Raw genomic sequence first — 20718 nt, 5'->3', positions numbered from 1 at the left:
TCAAGTCAGACAACTTATAAACGGTTGTTTCCTTTTAAAAACGACTCGTTGCGATCGATTAATGGACTTAATTAACGTAGTCATGGATGTTGTGCACGTCACAAACGTCCGAGCCAGGCGACGGGAACACATGGGACAGACGGAGCATACTCAGTCAGACCAAAAAAACTCCACAACTGTCGTTGAAAGCAGGAGGAGGGTTGGCGTGGATCTGTCGGGTCGCAGCGCCCGTCCGTGCCTCGGCTCGGGTCCGAATGGCGCTCCCGGAATGCGACCCAAGAAGGAAGTACAGTACTGAGAGTGCTGCCGAGCTGTTGGCGAGGCTGAGAGCGGGCGGGGAGACAGGAGGGGCCGGGATGGGAGCAGGGCGCAGCGAGTGAGAGGGATTAACACAAACAGCCCACGCTGGTGTAGCGCTTTACGCATTTGGTACTTCGCACGATTACGCAACACGTACTACTGCCGTTACGAACCACGCGATCCGCGTGTCTGGATGTCTGCTTTGGGCTGTCAGCACCGGAACCTGCGTCTCGGGCGAAGCCGCGGCGTTGACACGAGCCCAGGGCAGTGGCTCTCTCAGTAAAATCTGCGGCCGCGTTCTGGTTCCAAGTCAACACCGCACAGTCCTACTCGGAGAAGGGAGGGAGTGGGGGGGCTGCTACTCACGGAGATCGCTCCGTGAAGCGAGGATCCTCCTGCACTCACCACTTGTTCTTGGAAAGCGAGCCGTGGCCACTCGCACTGTGTTGCTGATAATACCGTGTGTTTGCAACTTGGGCGGATTTCACCCCCGGGACGCGAGCGAGCGACGCAGACAACGCTCACTGTACTGTAAGTTGCAATGCGTTTTGCTACGTGTCTTCGGTTCAGATCATTGGCTTGTTTAGTTTTGGCGAATGCAGGCTTTTCCACTGGGTTCTTGTTTGTATAAGTTGTTTGTGCTGCAACGGTGAGAATGGTATTGCAGTGACGAACCCTGTGACCTGCTGAGCATGTGCTTGTCTGTGTTTACCATCCAGGAAAATATAACAGGATGTGATAACTTTGCATCTTGGAAGGACTGATTGAAATTTAATTTTGTTGTGTGTGTGTGTGTGTGTATGTGTGTGTGTGTGTGTGTGTGTTTTAGTGTTCGACCTAGAGGCAAGTTCCGAGGGTCGTTTTGATCAAGTAACAGTATATACTTATATTTGTGTGGGTTACGGGAAGATATACATATGTATACATATACATATATGTGTGTATATTTCCTGTTGCCCTGTTTTCCACCCAAACTACTCACATAGGCAGCCAGCTAATTCATCTCTCTCGAGATAGATCATCTGTGAATACAATTTCCAATGAGTCAAAAATAACGATCGAGTTGCAAGTTTAAAGACTCAAGTCTAAAGGTTCAAGTGTCCGGGTCCTGTCTTGACTCAGGTCTAAAGGTTCAAGTCCCCGGGTCCTGTCTTGACTCGGGTCTAAAGGTTCAAGGCCATAGATCTCCATAGTCTTCAGTCATAAAAAAATTGCCACTTTAGTCCGAGTCTCTGAATTGAGTACTGCAGGCCGTGGTGTGCGTACGTGCATGGGTGTTCGTGTTTATGTGGTTCCTTGTTTCAATTTCAAGTCCCATGTCAACCATCTCTTGAACCTACCTTTCTCACCATCTGAGCGATGAATCGTGAATCATGGAAACATCTCTGTTCTCTACTTTGTTCATATTTCAAGATGAAATATGACTTGGTTTTATATTCTGCTTGGTGGTTTTCATTCTAGGTTTTATTACATTCTTTAGCAGTGAAAGCTTCACGACCCAATGGAAATGCCACGGTGCACACTCAAATGTGGGTGTGATATATATATATATATATATATATATATATATATATATATATATATATATATATATATATATTTAAATTAGGAAGTTCAGCACTATTTAAGAAGGAATTAAACTGTAATTGACAAATACTAAATAACCACAACTGTTCTTTATATATCGTTACCTCGTGCAAATGAAGAATTCAATGAATTTTATCAACTAGCATGTCCATGTGTGTGGGAGATACATTTTAAAGATTAAGCACATCATCTGGCACTATATCACTGTCCCCCACCCTGATTACATGGATCTTACATCTTACAAGCCTGTGCATACATACATACAGTGAGTGCGGCTGACAGTGTAACAGGCTGGGTGGGGGTGGATGGAAGCATCACGGGGTACATGGCTTAGCTCTAATGATCCACTATTACTGGCTTCCTTTGTCTGTCGGGTTTTGCAATTGTTGTGTAATATACTTTTGAAATTTTATTTTACTTTTCCTTTCCTCGAATGAGCTGAAATAATGCTCAACATATTAGTGTGGCTGACGGGTGGAGTTGTGGGTGAGAAAGTGCATCAAACTTAACTTTATTTTAACTACTAGTACGTGCCCGTAAAAAATAAATAAATGAATAAATAAATAAATATTCAAACCGCAAGCAACAAACAACATCCACACAGGCCGTTTCTTCGCTCTCGCATGCCCGTACATGCGTGGCCCAGAAGTTCGCATATTATTCGCAGTTACGATTATTCGCAATTTAGTTTTAATACCCAATTATTCAATTAGCGCCAACGTATTTTACCTTTTCGCAATGTCATGGCAAGGAAAAACAAAAAGAGAAGAGAAGAGAGAGAAAAAAATTTACTTCCTGGTTCAGAGCACACCAGCACTCTGATGTTACCGAAATTTATGCACCGTCTAATATGAAAACGATCATAACTTGGGGCATTGTGTTTATCTATAAATGCGCATAAGAAATCGAGAAATTATTAGAATACACGAAGTCACATCACTATCCGTAAGTCCGTACGTTGTAACCCGTAATGGGGAACGCGGCTGAGCTTCCCTTCCCCATCGGCCACGCCCACGCAACAACGTGTCTTGTCATTGGTTTGGTAAATAAATGACCATAACTTGGGAAGCACTTGTCCGATTAATATCAAACCTTGAAAAGGCACATCCTCAGGTCCCCAGCAATATACTTGGCAAGTTTCAATTAGATCGGACCAGTGGTTGTCGAGAAACAGTGGTTACAGACACACACACACACACACACACACACACACACACACACACACACACACACACACACACACACACACACACACACACACACACACACACACACACACACACACAGACACACACAGACACACACAGACACACACACTCACACACACACAGATTGCTGGAATTATAGATAGATAGCTTAATTTTATTGGCTACCCGGCAGTGGTACCCGGTGGGCAGCAGACATTGCCCGGTGGGTACCAGACATTGCCCCGGTGGGTTCCAGACATTGCCTGGTGGGTACCAGAAATTGCTCGGTGGGTACCAGATATTGCCCCGGTGGGTTCCGGACATTGCCTGGTGGGTACCAGACATTGCCCGGTGGGTTCCGGACATTGCCTGGTGGGTACCCGACATTGCCCGGTGGGTACCGGACATTGCCTGGTGGGTACCCGACATTGCCCGGTGGGTACCCAACATTGCCTGGTGGGTACCACACATTGCCCGGTGGGTTCCAGACATTACCCGGTGGGTACCAGACATTGCCCGATGGGTCCCAGACATTGCCCGATGGGTCCCCGAGATTGCCAGGTGGGTACCAGATATTGCTCGATGGGTACCAGACATTGCCCGATGGGTCCCCGAGATTGCCCGGTGGGTACCAGATATTGCCTCGGTGGGTTCCAGACATTGCCTGGTGGGTACCCGAGATTGCCCGGTGGGCACCAGACATTGCCCGGTGGGTACCAGACATTGCCCCGGTGGGTTCCAGACATTGCCTGGTGGGTACCAGAAATTGCTCGGGTACCAGATATTGCCCCGGTGGGTTCTGGACATTGCCTGGTGGGTACCGGACATTGCCCGGTGGGTTCCGGACATTGCCTGGTGGGTACCCGACATTTCCCGGTGGGTACCCAACATTGCCTGGTGGGTACCACACATTGCCCGGTGGATTCCAGACATTACCCGGTGAGTACCAGACATTGCCCGATGGGTCCCAGACATTGCCCGATGGGTCTCCGAGATTGCCAGGTGGGTACCAGATATTGCTCGATGGGTACCAGACATTGCCCGATGGGTCCCCGAGATTGCCCGGTGGGTACCAGATATTGCCTCGGTGGGTTCCAGACATTGCCTGGTGGGTACCCGAGATTGCCCGGTGGGTACCAGACATTGCTCGATGGGTCCCCGAGATTGCCCGGTGGGTACCAGATATTTCTCTGGTGGGTTCCAAACATTGCCTGGTGCTGTTCTATCCCTGTTGTCATTTTGAGGAAATCAATTTATTTTTTCTATTTTTTTGTGGGTGCCTAAAACACCTCCCTACACCCACAAAAGAATGGGGTGAGGGATCATTTAATTATGCCTTTCACATCTTTGGCACCATAGAGTGATTAAAAAAAAAAAACATCCAGAAAAAAACTAACTTAAAAACATATATATTCAAAAAATATTTTTGTCTAAAACACTCCCCGACACTCAATGATGAACCTCTGCAAGTTTGACGAAGATCCATTCAGCCATCTCTGAGGAAAATGGCCACACACACACACACACACACACACACACACACACACACACACACACACACACACACACACACACACACACACACACACACACACGGCTCTCTAATAGTATAGATATTGGACATGGATTTACTCAATGATGGTAATTGAGAGATGAAAGTACAACCCAAAGTGGCCATTTTAAAATGTGGTATTCTCTTTGTGTTGCATTTCAAACTGAACGTGACCCGTGGTTTTGTCAAATGAGTGGATTTTTAGTGTGATGTAATATTTGATAAATCGCTCAATATTCAAGCAGTACTGCCCATTGTACTAATCTCTGCTGCTTTTAATGTTCCAGGATGTACAGTGATTCGGTTTACTCAAACACGGTTCATGGGCAGACATGCTGTCTCCTTGCTAAGTCCTGTTCTGTCTCAACATCTTTTGTATACAATGGTCAGATGTCAAGGATGAGCTTATACAGTGTATCGGAATGGTGTGGAGGTCACAAAAAGCAGTCATGAATGTGTGCAATAATTAACGGCAAAAAGCCACAGAGTTTGGAGTCGACATTCAAATGAAGTGTGGCTTTTATCTTGCCTGGTGCCCTCTTCATAACCGAGCTTTGGCTGCATTTGTTCAGCACATGCTGTTTTGAGCAATCCGTCTTTAAAGCCATGAAAAAGTAGTTTTGTACGTGTGGTTCATGGAGGAAGAAGATTTTCACCTTTAAAAGATACCTCTTTCAGCACTTTGCAATGTGATGCCTTCACAATCAAATGCATCCCCCTCCACCCCCGGTAACACCCCCACCCCCTGTAATTCATCGTATCATATGTTCTTGGAGTGTTCAAAAAGTTCAACGAATGCGAGGTACTCGAGTAGTCCAAATCACACCAAAAAAGTGTCACAAGCCAAATATCAATATAAATTAATATATAATATTGCTGTGTGCAAACTTTCACTCACCTGGCCAGGTGCACGTGCGACATTGGCCAGAATTGCCGAGCGGTGATTGGCTGAATTCAAAGTGGTGCACAGGAAATAAAACCCTGCACTCTCCCCATTGCCACACCTGTTATTGTAACCTCATGATCGCAGGTCGAAGATACGTCCCCACGCTAAACATTAAAAAAAAAATCGTTGAATAATAAGAGAACGGTGATAATAAAACAAAACACTGCGATGTTATATAATTACGACACAAACAGCCACTATATTTAATGACGAGAGGGCATTAATCCACATGGATCTGCAACAAGACATACACTATGTAAACAACATCGAATTGTAACTTGTGAACTTGTTGCGTCAAGCCTGGCAGTAACAAATGTGATGAATAGAGAGAGTTGGGGTTTGCAAATGAGTAAATAAACCTGAAGCCACAGTGGAAGAAAGTAATGAGGGGGTGTGGGGGTGGGGTGGGGGGTGTTATAACTTGCCATGCCCAAGCTGGTGCATGTACATCACACTGTCATGGGGATGTGATGGCTGGCACAGATAAGAAATGGCTGTGTGTGTGTGATATATATATATATATATATATATATATATATATATATATATATATATATATATATATATATATATATATTCTTAGTTATTACTCGCAAAGTACCACCCCATGGGCGGGTACAGTTATCTGTTGAATGGCGTTGGTCCCGTCTCGATCGGATGAAATTGACGTTATCCGGTGAGCTTGACCCCGTGACCTTTGACCTTGACCTTGACCTTGATCCCCTTATGTCCGTTCCCAAGGATCACATATGCCAAGTTTCATCTCATTCTATCCAACGGTTTAGCCGTCTATAAAGGACAAACAAACATGAAAAATTGACGTTTTAGTCAATTTATGATGTCATAACTCGAAAACCGGAAGTCGGAAGTGAATGTCGTCAATGAACTGTCATTTAATTTTGATTATATCTGTCGAATGGCGTTGGTCCCGTCTCAATCGGATGAAATTGAGAAATTGAAGTTACCCGGTGAGCTTGACCCCGTGACCTTTGACCTTGAACTTGACCACCCCCCCCCCCCCCATGTCTGTTCTCATGTCCCAAGGATCACTCATGCCAAGTTTCATCTCATTCCATCCAACGGTTCGGCCGCCTATAAAGGACGAACAAACAAACAAACACACACATACATACAAACATATTCTATTTTTTTAGTATAGTAGATTTACATACTTGTATTGTGAAAAAGTAAAGAAAAACAACTACATTGGCATGTCTTGGAATATTATATCTGATTTGTAGAACCCATAGAATGCCCCTTGTATGCATGATTACCTCCACCACTGAAGGTGGAAGGAGGTTATGTTTTCACCCCGGTCTGTCTGTTTGTCTGTTTGTCTGTCTGTCTGTTTGTCTGTTTGTCTGTCTGTCTGTTTGTCTGTTTGTCTGTCTGTCTGTTTGTATGCCAGATATCTCAAAAAGTTGTGCACGGATTTGGATTAAATTTTATGGACAGGTTGGGTGTGTGACAAGGAAGAAATGTTTCAATTTTGGTGAAGATCCGACATCTCAAAAACTTGTGGACGGATTCAGATGAAACCTGGTTGACAGGTTGGGTGTGCGACAAGGACAAATCGATTTGATTTTGGTGAAGAACCGAATCCGGATATGGATACAATAAATTTTTTTTGAGTGATTCTTCACCAATTGAGAGATTGGGCCACAAACGATATAGTGTATAGCACGATATCTCAAAAATGTATTGGGCCAGATATGTTCTCATGGATCAGGCATTACATGGCGGAGGTATGCGCTCCACCGAGTGCCCTTCTAGTTTTCATTGTATCTTCAGCCTTTATCTTTTGTCTGCTGTTTTAACTTGAATGAAAATTTTTAATTTCCATTTTGATTTTTTTATTGCTGCTGATGTTTGTGCACAAAACTGTTAGTGCTGTTTCGTTTTTGGTAAATATTTTAAAATTTGTTTTTGGTATTACCACATTTAGGTATCCCAGTCTATTTTTTTAGTGACCTTTAAAATTTGAACCCTGCCCTGACCATGAAAGGGCTCACACCTGCCCAGAAGATTGGTGTGGGTTGGGTATGCCCTTGTGCCTTTGGGGATTGTAGCACATAGCAAAGGAACGTAAAATCTCAAACGTCAGTTTCAAAAATAGCTGCCAAAGGATTTGCTGCTCATGAGGTGACAATACTCCTGTCTGCTACTCCAGTTAAAAAAACAACAACAGCTTGTCCAGTCCTTGGCCCACTCTCAGGACAGTACATGCACATGGATGTACGAGTAGAGCTGCTGCACGATTAAGTGGCAAACTACATACTGAATATAACTCTGTCCATTATATGCACTCTCTTGCTTTGAAGAAGGGATCACACCCAAAACATTGCTCTGCATTTTTCTCACGGCGATTATTGTTATTGACAATTGTTGTAGAAGCAACTGTCATCGAATAATCTAGTCTTGTCACATGTGTTACATTTCATAAACCGTTTTGAGGATATAACACAAATTCCTCCATACAAAAGGGGAATCATACTCACTTATTGCTATTAGTATTACGATCACCCAATAGTAACGTTTTAACTGACTAAATTACATGGATGGAAGATGCTCTCCTTTTTGCTGTGTCTTACTCTTTACGCTCTCATGTACGTGACATTCCGTTGATTTTAAAGTGGACAAATTTTCAACTTGTTGCAAAAATTTTGCTCAGTGAATGGCTCATCTTGATCAAATGTGGTTTTGTATTCGATGGTAAACCTCATCGCTCACAGGCTGATTGATTCGAGAATATTGACTATTACAGGTGTTTGAATTCATATATACAGGTGTATTCCAGATTGCCTTCCATTTCCATTACTGTTATGTATATGTCTGTCAAGGGATGTGTGTAATTTGATGAATTTTTGTAATCATTTTAAAGTTTACTCTCGTAACTTTTTTGCAACTATCCCCTCCATCCCCTCCATTACCTCAAATGGCCGCACTGCTGATACCGCACGTGATAAGGCTGAATGCCTAAATTCGGTGTTTGCATGGAAATTTTGTGTCCAAAACCCATCACTTTCTCTACCCACCTTACCCAGTCGCACCAAACTGTCCCTGGACTCTGTGTCCTTTTCTCCTGACAAGGCGGAGATCTTGCTGTCAAACCTCGACTCAGATTCTGCAACCGGTCCAGACGGCATCAGCCCACGTGTCCTAAAAACCTGCTCCTCTGCTCTTGCTCACCCTCTCTCTGTTCTATTCACCCTCTCATTTGCTCAAGGTCATCTGCCATCTGCTTGGAAATCAGCAAACATCACTGCCCTGCATATAAAAGGTGCAAAAACAGATCCCTGTAACTACAGACCAATCAGGCTTCTCCCAATCATCAGCAAGGTGATGGAATCCATCATCGCTTCAGACATGAAATCCTTCCTCTTCTCCAATGGCTTGATTTCTGATCATCAATTTGGTTTCAGACCAGGTCACTCAAACCGGGACTTGCTGCTTCTGCTCTCCCAACAATGGATTTAGGTCCTCAATGCCAGACAGGAAATCCGAGCCGTATCCCTAGACATATCACGTGCTTTTGATACAGTCTGGCACCCTGCCCTGCTCACCAAACTCTCTTCCTATGGTATCCAAGGCCATCTCCACTCATGACTCGTAGGCATCCTCTCCTGTCGCAGTCACCGTGTGGCCCTAAATGGAGTTCTCTCATCTCCTCTTCCTGTCCAGGCTGGAGTTCCTCAAGGTAGCGTTCTGGGCCCTGTTCTTTTTCTGGTTTTCATCAATGATCTCTCTAACTCTCTGGAAAATCCTCTTTATCTCTTTGCTGATGACTCCTCCCTCTGCCGTACCATCTGTCATCCCTCAGACTGGCAAGCAGCAGCCTCTTCAGTTACTGCAGATCTGGATAAAATCACAAAATGGTCTAACATGTGGAACACGTCTTTCAATCCAGACAAATCTCACACTCTCACTATGTCTCTCTGGAAGGACTGCTTGGAACCCCCCCCCCCCCACCATCCACTTTCTCAACAATCCTCTGGAAGAAGTCCTTTCTTTCAAGCTTCTGGGTCTCACTATCTGCCATGATCTTTCCTGGGAAAGCCTCTTTTCCAAACTGGCCTCCAAAGCCAGTCTCCGACTGGGAATCCTCCATCGTGAAAAGACCTTCCTCGGCCCACCTGAGCTCCTGACCACATACAAAGCTTTTGTCCGCAGCCTGATGGAGTACTGACTGCTCTCCCCTCTGGGCTGGAGCTCCTGCCTCCCACCTTTCTCGGCTTTACGCTGTGGAAACCAAGGCATTTCAGATCATTGGCATCTCCCGCGATGAGGCTGAGTCTTTGGGCCTCTCACTCTCTCACCGCAGGCAGGGCAGTGGTCTTTCTGTCTTCCACCATCTCCTCTCCAGTCTCCCCTCCCACACCCCACTGTGTCTGCGATTTGTCCTCACCATATTTCCGCACGGCGCTCAAGGTCCGCCAACAACCCCTTCTGGTAAAACTACCAAAATCACGAATCACTGCTCACCTTCACTCTTTCATTCCTCTTTTTTCCCGCCTTTGGAATAAAATCCCTCACTCTGTTCAATCCAATTCTTCACTCCAGGCCTTCAAAACAGCATTTCACCACCACCTCTTATCGTCCCCCATCCAAATCCTTGATCTTTTCTCCCCCCGTTAATCCACCCCAAACCCACCTCCTTCAAATTTCCTGCTTTCCTTCCTGAAAGTCCCTGCAATGTCCATCTTGTATACCCCGTGTTCCCCACCCCATCCCTCTCCCTTCCACAGATCTCCTAATGTCTCTGTTCACCGCTATTTTGTCCTTCCCACTCCCACCCCTCTTGTCTCATTCCCCCTTGCTGTGCGTTGTGTGTTAGCTCTCACATGAGCCTCGACAAGGTATACAAAAAAAACAAAAAAAACTATGAAGGTTCCTTTTCAAAACATATTTTTGATAGCAGAGAATGGATTGCAGCATTATAGAGCCACCAACAGGGCACAGCATTGCTATATACAGTATATGTATATGTATACATATATATATATATATATATATATATATATATATATATATATATATATATATATATATATCTTCTTTCGGCTGCTCCCGTTAGGGGTTGCCACAGCGGATCATCCGTATGATCAGCATAGTGATTTGGCACATGTTTTTACGCTGAATGCCCTTCTTGACGCAACCCTGGTCGCCTCTTACGACAAACAGGTATATGGTACACCTATTCTAACCGGGGCATACACCGGGCCCAGTACACTGGTACTCACTTTGCCGACCTCGGAAGAATGACGGGCTGAGTCAACCCCCTGGTGTGTATTAATTCAAGCGGCCAACGGGGCTTGAACTAAGGACCTTTTGGATCCCAAGCCGCTACCCTAACCACTACGCTAACACCAGGCATATATACATATATATATATATATATATATATATATATATATATATATATATATATATGTACATACATACATACATACATACATACATACATACATACATATATACAGTAGACTAGGCGTAAGTCGTCACCATCGGGACCGAGAAACAAGTGACGACTTAGAAATGTGACGACTTTCGCGTATGCGAACATTCATGATGACTGTGGGGTGAAGGATGAAGTCGCGCGTGGCCTGGACACATATGTGTGAGAGCCGGCTATTGTACCAAAAGGAAAACACAATCCTCGGGGCATAGGTGGGGGTGAGTTGGTGAGTTGGAAAGTGATCAAGCAAAGATGGAATTCATGAATCAGTTTATCAAAAGTAAAGATAATGAACAACTCTGTAAGACAACTCGTATACCATCGGTGATGGTATAGTGACAAATTACATGACACACAGTCATCGTAGTGATGATTACCACTCAATGCCTATGTGTAAGTGAGTGCGGTAATGTACAAAACAAGCCAAGATAAAACCATGATCGGACTTCAACACTAAGCTCGATCGATCCTTTACTTCTTCGCGAAGTAATCCGTTATGTTTGAATGCCTCAAACTCTTGGGCATCTGGTGCATGAGAAAGGATTCAAACTGGTCATTGTATTCCATGATGTTGGCTGGGCAATCCTCCACCGAAAGACAGTATCGGCCGAATATTTGGCCGATTCGGCCGAATCGGCCGAAACCGAATATTTGGCTGAGCCGACATTTGCCGAAACCAGATGATGAGCACATCATCGACATCTTCAAAGGACACACATTTCACGCATTTCGCACTTCCCACCGGCCTCACGATCTTCTCCACTTGTCCAAATATCTTGCCCTTATTCTTCAAGATATCGTTCAATGTCTGCCGTTTGATGTCCAACTTCTCAGCTATGTCTGTTTTCTTCATCAGTGGATTTGCCTCGCAAAACTGGATAATGTCGTATTTTTCTTGGTAGGTTTTAGTTGTAAGCTTACGCTTAGTCGCCATTGTCCTGCCTGCAGTGCGATCAACGTGTGTACGCAGTTATAAATAGCCTATCACTGGCGGTGTACACCAATGAGCGAGCATCACGATTCCATGAAATCGGGCTTCTCACGAGGCAGCAGTTCCATGTGACGAGTTAGGAGTGGTAATTTACTTGAGTTTCCATTACGTGGGAATGGACAACATCTGACGACGTAGACGAAGTGACGACTTAGAGATGACGACTTACAGAGGGATGACCCTTTATTCAAAGGGATTTAACATGAGATAAATTCGGGACTTTTTGACGCTGCCGACTTAGGCGAAGTGACGAGTTACACGCTTCCGACTTACACCGAGTCTACTGTATATATGTATATATATATATACCAACACCAGGCATTTTGGGCATGTCGACACACACCTCAATTCCAAGTTCCATAAAGACCATCTCTGGACCATCTCTCTCTCTCTCTCTCTCTCTCTCTCTCTCTCTCTCTCTCTCTCTCTCTCTCTCTCTCTCTCTCTCTCTCTCTCTCTCTCTCTCTCTCTCTCTCTCTCTCTCTCTCTCTCTCTCTCTCTCTCTCTCTCTCTCTCTCTCTCTCTCTCTCTCTCTCTCTCTCTCTCTCTCTCTCTCTCTCTCTCTCTCTCTCTCTCTCTCTCTCTCTCTCTCTCTCTCTCTCTCTCTCTCTCTCTCTCTCTCTCTCTCTCTCTCTCTCTCTCTCTCTCTCTCTACACATACACATACACATACACATACACATACACATACACATACACATACACATACACATACACATACACATACACATACACATACACATACACATACACATACACATACACATACACATACACATACACATACACATACACATACACATACACACATATATATATATATATATATATATATATATTCAGATAATGGCTTCTCATGAAATTTTTAGCAAGTTTCATGAGAAATGAAAGGAGATTTTTGTCAGGATTATTTCATGTTAGTGTTGATGCAAGATGCAGTGGAAATGCTTCACTACCTTTTATGATAAAGGGAATTTACATTGTCCCTGGTGATTGTGGTGTCAAAGATTGTAGATCTACCAAGTCCCTGAGCAGAGGATCGGCTGAGTGCCTGGGGGAGGACTGTGGTTGTGTGCAATGGTAGATGTGTAATGATTGTTGAAAACGGGGCAGATTTATTTTATGCTCTGCAGCAGCGAGTGACAGATGACTATAATGCATATCACAGATGAGACTATGACTGACTTAATCTATGAAGATTACATTGAAAGGATATAAATTATGTCAGTAACATTCACATCCTCGAGTTTAATGATGGTAAGGAACTGAAGTTATGGAAGACTGCCAGAGAGGATGACTTCATTGTCATGTCATTCTGAGCCAACATCGCCCAGTATGTCCCAACCTTGTCTGTAATTCAATGCAATAGACTGGGTACGTTATCCAATAAAATTCTGAGAAATGTTCTGGAGAAGTGTTGTGTTGTTGGTGAATGTAATTAGGCCATTGTGCCAAGGGCTCTCAGCATGCCCAGTGCCATCTGATGCTTCTGACTGCAAGCCAGAAAATGCTCCATTGAAGATGGAGCTGTCCTGGTGTGTGCAGCAGTGGGTGTGTCTGTTCATTGCGAGTCGGATTGATTTTGCTCTTCATTGATGCCATATAACACTTATGTTTGCACCACGATGTCGTGACATGCCACGTGATGTAACATTGCGAGCAGTGCCGAGCAGTCAGACTTGTGTTTTTTCTGTCTGCATCTCCATCACACCCAGCACAAACTGTGGTAAACGTGACCATATCGCTGTTAGTATGCCTGACAAAGCAAAACCTCTTTTTTTTTTTTACACCCACATCATTATGGTCTTCATTTTGGAGCACGTAATAATGTGTATAAATATTGGTCGACTACTTCCCTGTGCTGTGCAGTGCCGCTCCTGACTTGCATTCGTTTCGAGGTATTTAAATGTAAAATTGATTAAAAAAAATAAACATTAAATTTTACATTTGGAATCATATTATTGAACAAATTGTTTGGCATTTGAGGAATATTCAGTTGCATTGCAAGAGAAAGAAGAATTAAGTCACTGCGGTAATTGATTTTCACACTCTCCTGATTCTGAATTGCGTAATGATAAAAATAATAAAAATTAACTAAAAATGTGATTACCGAATAAAACGTAAGACGAAGAAGGAACCCGAAGAAGTAGAGCAAAGATGGTCATCAGGAGGAACCTGGATAGGATTCGGGTTTTAGCCGCTACTCCGCAACCCTCAAACCCATCCAGGCGCAGCCAAGTGAGACTTCCAGAAAATGTTCTGCAAGAATTCACTTCTTAGAGAGATAGAAAATGAAAGAGAGGAATAGAGAGATGAAAGAGAAGAAATAACAACAATTAGAATGAAAAGAGAATTATGAATAAATAAAATAAAATAAAAATTATAAACAAATGTGAAAGGAACGAAGAATATAGATGTTAGGAATAACCCGGACATATTTATTTCAGCAGTTACTCCCCAGGCTCAAACGCGGCAACATGTATATGCTTCGAGAGGTCTGTCATTTCAATGATGACGAATACGATTAATATTGTTACGGTTGTGGGGGTAGATGGAGGAATTTCGTCGGAAAGTTAGGATAGAATAGAGTTGTTTGGTCTGTGGACATGTAGGAAACATCTTGATGTAAATTAAGTAGGGAAACTGTGAGCTTAAGTGTTACGTGTCACCACACAGGGGATGGTGCGGTGTTAATTAGGTAGGGATTAAGGATAATTTCCCCCAGTATGTAATTGCCCCCTGTGACCTATTCCTATGTTTTTGCATTTACAAGCCAGCCATGAAGGAGTTACGTTTTCATCATAACCACAACGATAACAAGCAAGCAAGGTGTGCCGAGCAGGCAGAGGCCCCCGCCTTACTGGGTTTCGTGCCAGTAAGCCACGCCCTGGAGGTGGACGGTTGTTCGATGTGATGTCAAGGAGTGATCGGGAGCGAACATATGAGTTTGGTGTGAGGGACGCACACAGTCTCGAGAGGAATGTGGTTGGGACGAAGGATCTCGCTTTGCTCTCCTCTCGGCATGACAAAATGGCTTTCCTTCAACGCACGAAGAAGATGGCGCGATTCTCGTGTTCCTGCCAAGGCGATTTGGCTCGTGTGGTGAAGCAAGATGCTGGCCGTTGGCTCTTGGTTGGGTTGTGAGAGACGTACCTCAAAAGCCTCATGTATGTCACCGAAGAGATGGCACCATTCTGCAGAGTGCCACAGATCGGCAAGCGCGATTGAGGAAGAAGCTGCATGGCAGTCTCTGAGCCTTTGTGTTGAATATCGCCTCACGAATTTCCTGACGTACATTTCCCACTACGAGAGAGCAGCTTGGCGCCATTTTGGGCACGTCTCCACACACCTTGATTCCAAGTTCCATAAAGACCATCTCTGGACCAAGCTAAGTGCCAGAATAAAGGGAGGATTTTCTTTTATTTCCTTTCCCATTGTCTGTATTAGTCTGTGTTTGGAGGCGCCTCAACTTTAGGCTTGGTTTACATCACGTATTACATTCTGAATTATTGTTCCTTGTAAATATTTGTCTATTTTCATTAAATCCCCGTTTATTTTAAGTTGCTGTGTCTGTGTATTTGTCATGGGGTGCAAGTATAAATCCCTTGTGCTGTGCATCCATCTGTGCTTAAATCGCTCCGCTAGTGCTACACCCCACCCCTCACACACGTTATAATCTCTGAGGATCAACGTGTCCGCCTACTAAGAAAAACCACTTGGCTATCCGGGCTGGCTGGTGTTAACCGCCCGTCCACCACGTTTGGGTCGGGGGGGGGGATAAACGAATCGCCCAGACCCTTGACAATATGATTGATACTTGTCTCGTCCCCACTTTCTCCTGCCTCTTTCAGCCCCTTTGTTGCATTTTTTTTGAAAACCTTGTATCAAGTTTGTTCTCCCCCTGTGTCCTCCCTCACCCCATTGATTTCCGAGGTGGTTAGTAAGAATTGTTCTCCATTTGGTACAAACGCGGTATGAGAGAGCGTATGTGTTTGAACAATTATTCAAAAAAAACAAATTCCAAAATCTATTTTTTGTGAGTTCGAGGTCCCTAAATTTATTTAAAGTTCGTATGAACCAGTTTGTACATCTATGTGCAACAGAAACTTAACAAAAATAATTGTTACATGTTAGATACATGTACCATGACAGTTTCCTGAAACATGAAAGATATACAAAGACCCACATGTTAATATTTAAATAGACTCCACTACCTTGCAAAACAAGCCACAGGACATGAAGTTAGTTTTTGTAGAGTAGATTATAAGCAAGGAGCAACTGATGAGTTTGTACAAGTATTTTGTTCCCATGTTACGTGGTGTTTTGTGGTTATATTACAGCAACGATGCAAGTTGATATCTCATGCAATTTGTGTGTTTGATAAAATAAAAGTTGTTGCCATTATATGCATCTTGAATAGATACACTGAAAGGGATCAGGAGATCCTGATTTGTATGTGCATACCATGCAGACAGCTGTGTGTTGATATTCTTCTTCTTCTTCTTCTTCTTCTTCTTCTTCTTCTTCTTCTTCTTCTTCTTCTTCTTCTTCTTCTTCTTCTTCTTCTTCTTCTTCTTCTTCTTCTTCTTCTTCTTCTTGTTCTTCTTCTTCTTCTTCTTCTTCTTCTTCTTCTTCTTCTTCTTCTTCTTCTTCTTCTTCTTCTTCTTCTTCTTCTTCTTCTTCTTCTTCTTCTTCTTCTTCTTCTTCTTCTTCTTCTTCTTCTTCTTCTTCTTCTTCTTCTTCTTCTTCTTCTTCTTCTTCTTCTTCTTCTTCTTCTTCTTCTTCTTCTTCTTCTTCTTCTTCTTCTTCTTCTTCTTCTTCTTCTTCTTCTTCTTCTTCTTCTTCTTCTTCTTCTTCTTCTTCTTCTTCTTCTTCTTCTTCTTCTTCTTCTTCTTCTTCTTCTTCTTCTTCTTCTTCTTCTTCTTCTTCTTCTTCTTCTTCTTCTTCTTCTTCTTCTTCTTCTTCTTCTTCTACCTCTTCTTCTTCTTCTTCTTCTTCTTCTTCTTCTTCTTCTTCTTCTTCTGTATCTGCCACAATTATTCTGACATTTTTGTGGGGATAGCTGGGGAAGCTTTTAGCCCAAGTCCTTCATGAACCATCTGGCCGGCCTGACGTTCGACTAAGGTTGGGACAGTAATAGGAATTTGTCCATGGTGCTGGTGATAGCTCGCCTACTCTTTGCGAAGGACACCGTGGGATCTTTAACATCCATCAACTCGTGTCAGCAGACGGGATGCCCAGTTTAACGTCCATCCGAGTTTTGGAAAGCAGTGCAGGGTCGCGATTTTTGGAGAAATCTGATTACGAATGTCATCGGAAGTCAACCGCAGGTTGAAATAATTTTTACTTCCCGTGGGTGTGCGGACCTCCAACTCTTAGCCGAAACACCAACCGTGTGCAATTGCTCGTAATTTTCTCCAAATATCCCTCAGGGAGTAATAAATAATGGTGGTGACAATTAGGAATTGGGTTATGCATCAAATAAAGGTCACAATTGGGCGTCGAGGGCGTCGGAGGCAATATCACACATCTGACTTAAAGGTATGACTAGGATAAATCATATACAAGACCCTAAGATATAAGTTTTAAACAATCCATAAACAGTGCGTATGTAATCTGATGGCTAGAAAAATCAGATGGGCAATGGGATACATCATTCATGCGTAAAGACTCATTGAAGCACCTTTATGAGCCAAAGTTAATTGCAGTGTAGCTCGAGGCCTACATATAGGCCAAGCAAGTCGAGACGGATTGGATCTGTAAGGCTGTGGTGGACGTGATAATCATACAATGCCCCAAGGACGTCGGATTTCCTCCAGATTTATTTCAGTTTTAATGATTTACAACAGTGTCGACTATTTAAAAAGTTAATCATATGTTCTATGGAATTGACTGATTAGTTTGAGGTTATAATAATTTTGCGTTCACCTGGAAATAGTTCCGGGGAGCTTATGGGACGGTACCTTGTCCGTCCGTCCATCCACAAATACTTGCAACTTCTTCCCTGAAACTACACATAAGATTTCAATGAAACTTTACCACAAGCTTCATCAACCATGATGTACCAAAGATTGTTCACAACATGAAAAAAAATCGGGGTCTAATGGGGGTCTACAGGGTGGTTGCCCCCCCCAAAAAAGAGGCATTTGCTTTCTTCTCAGAAACTAAACGCACAATTCCGATGAAACTTGACCACCACCTTCACCACCCATAATGTACCAAAGTTTGTTCACGACATTAAAAAAGATTGGGTTCTAAAGGGTTCTACAGGAGGAGTGGGGGGGGGATTGCTCCCCAAAATATGTATTTGCTTTCTTCTCTCAAACCACACATACAATTTCGATGAAACTTGTTCACAACGTTTCTCACCTGTGATGTACGAAAGTTTCTTAATGACATAAAAAAAAATCCATAGGTATTTACTGTACTTTCTTCTCCATTATATATTTTGTGTGGCATCCATGCCTACCAGTGGTTCCCTGGTTTTCTTATTCAACTGCTGCCAGGTGAACACCCAGGAGAATTTGTCCATAAGTTTACTTTCTGTCGGTGCACCTCACAAAACGCCATGATAAGCGAGTTCTACACCTTAACATGGAGTTCATCCCAGGCGGAAAACCCTTATGGGTAAGGGGGCAAATTAAGTCACTACAATCTCTTTTGTGTGACCTGTAGTCCCCTCTGGAAAGTTTGGGGGAGATTGTATAATAACGACCGAATGTATGGAATATATAAGTAATGATAGACGCCAAATTGCATATTTTAGTATGTTGATAATGGAATTTAGTTTAATCTTTTAAACATTTAAATAAACAGATCGTAAACGTCAAAGTGTTTGCTCAAAAAGCACGGATTGCTAGCATTTACAAAAATACTTGGCACATGATGTGTACAGATTCTATGCATTTGTTACCTATTGGACAAATGCAGGAGAGAGATCTTTGTACTTTCATATAAATTGTAAGGACATCAGGAGACATTAAGCTAATGAACACAGATTTGAACCTGGGATCCCATCATCATAAGCCATGTGCTGATATGGGAATATGCCAAAGTAAACAACCCACAGTGATGCAAGACTGTTGATTTGTCATGCAGATCCATGGCTTCATTCAGTAAAATGCCACTGCAGGTCCTGCTCATATTAAGAAAATAAATAGCAATGAATTTTTGGTAAAAGATGAAAGAAAGAGAACATTAACTGGTATTGTAAAAGTATACTTTTCTCATACACATGATGTATGTGCAAGCTCTTCCAATAGCTTTACAAACATGAGCAGGCACACAAACGAAGGATGAAAAAACGGATTATATAATGGACAAATTATCACAATACAATGCAAGTATCTCAAGCCTGGTGTTGGCTTAGTGGTGAGGGTGACTGGCTTGGGATCTTAGGGTCCTGAGTTTGAGCCCTGTTTGTCACTGAATTAACACCAGGTGGGGTTAACTCAGCCTGTCATCCTTCTGAGGTTGGCAAAATGAGTACCAATGTACTGGTATAGGGGCACAGCATCAGCAGCATAGTTGTGCTCTAACAAAATGATAGCGACCTGGCAGCTAAGCTGCCATATGCACGAAGAAGAGGACAAGCATCTCAAAGCAAGTCACTAAAATGCGAAGACCAAAATATTAATTGCCAGGATTTTACATTCAGAACTCTTGTTTGTATTTTAACATCATTTTAGGATTATGTCAAAACCTGCACAGCTCGTGGTGAATCAACGATTCTCAGTTCATGTATACCAAACTTAGTAAGTGCAATTCCACCTAAAAACAAAAAACACCTTTCCGAGGTATAACCGGTAAACCTACATACATCGCCGGGAAAAGTGACGTGCGAGTGGGGGAGGAGACGGGTGAGGGGAGAGGCTTGGGATAGGGGTGGTGAGAATATTTTTTCTGCTATTTCTCATTTATTGATTTAACAACTAGTTATTAAAAAAGGGAGAAAAAAATAGTTTAAATAGCCAATTTTGGAAGAAAAACATATGGAAAAAAAGGTGAAAAATAGATTTTAAATATCCAGTTTCGAACCAAAAAATAGGAAAAAAATAGGACAAAAATATAATTTAAATTGGCAGTTTTTGAACAAAACAATGAGGGAAAAAATAACAACCACTTTGGTGTAAAACAAACACAGTACAGAAAAATAGTGAAAAAAATATAGGAAATCTGGTGTAAAATAACAGTCAAGGAAAATAGTAAAAAAAGAAAAGCAACCGATTTGGGGTAAAACAAAGAATGGAAAAAAAATAGTGAAAAAACAGCAATAAAATTTTGATAAAAAAGCAGTTGGGAAAAAAATAGTGAAAAAATATCACTGCAACCACCGAAATCTCCAAAATAATAAAAAAAAGATGAAAGGAAACCTATCTTTTTCCCATTTTTTTGAAAACAAAGTTTTTAAATAGCACTGAAAAACCAAAAATAGACTAAAAATAGCCAAAAAAATAGGGGAAAAAATATTTTTGCTTGCTGCAAATCGATTAGGTCTCCTGATGATGATTCTGTGTCGGTATCCTGATGATGATGTTGTGTAGATTTCCTGATATATGATGATGTAGATATCCTGATGCTTGCTGTGTGAGCTGTACATCCCCACTGAGGGACCTCTGGTAGCTTATGCATGTTGTTGCGTTTGAGTTTGGGGAGTAACTGCTGAAATCTATCTATTTGCATTCTTCCTGACATCTTTGT

The 20718-nt window shown here is 42.7% G+C and overlaps 1 protein-coding gene across 1 annotated transcript in view; it reads left to right on the top strand.

Moving 5' to 3' along the window:
* Positions 1–598: 598 nt before the first annotated feature.
* THRA (thyroid hormone receptor alpha) overlaps positions 599–20718 on the top strand; it is a 246977-nt gene continuing 226857 nt past the window's right edge. The window contains exon 1 of the mRNA XM_085874009.1: positions 599–831. The gene's annotated coding sequence lies outside the window, so the exon portion shown is untranslated. The remainder of the gene's footprint in view (positions 832–20718) is intronic.

Source organism: Eptatretus burgeri, chromosome 3, assembly GCF_056783735.1.
Source record: "Eptatretus burgeri isolate ZD-2024b chromosome 3, Ebu_testis_v1, whole genome shotgun sequence".
Classification (NCBI taxonomy): domain Eukaryota; kingdom Metazoa; phylum Chordata; class Myxini; order Myxiniformes; family Myxinidae; genus Eptatretus; species Eptatretus burgeri.
This window is presented reverse-complemented; position numbering and strand designations above follow the sequence as displayed.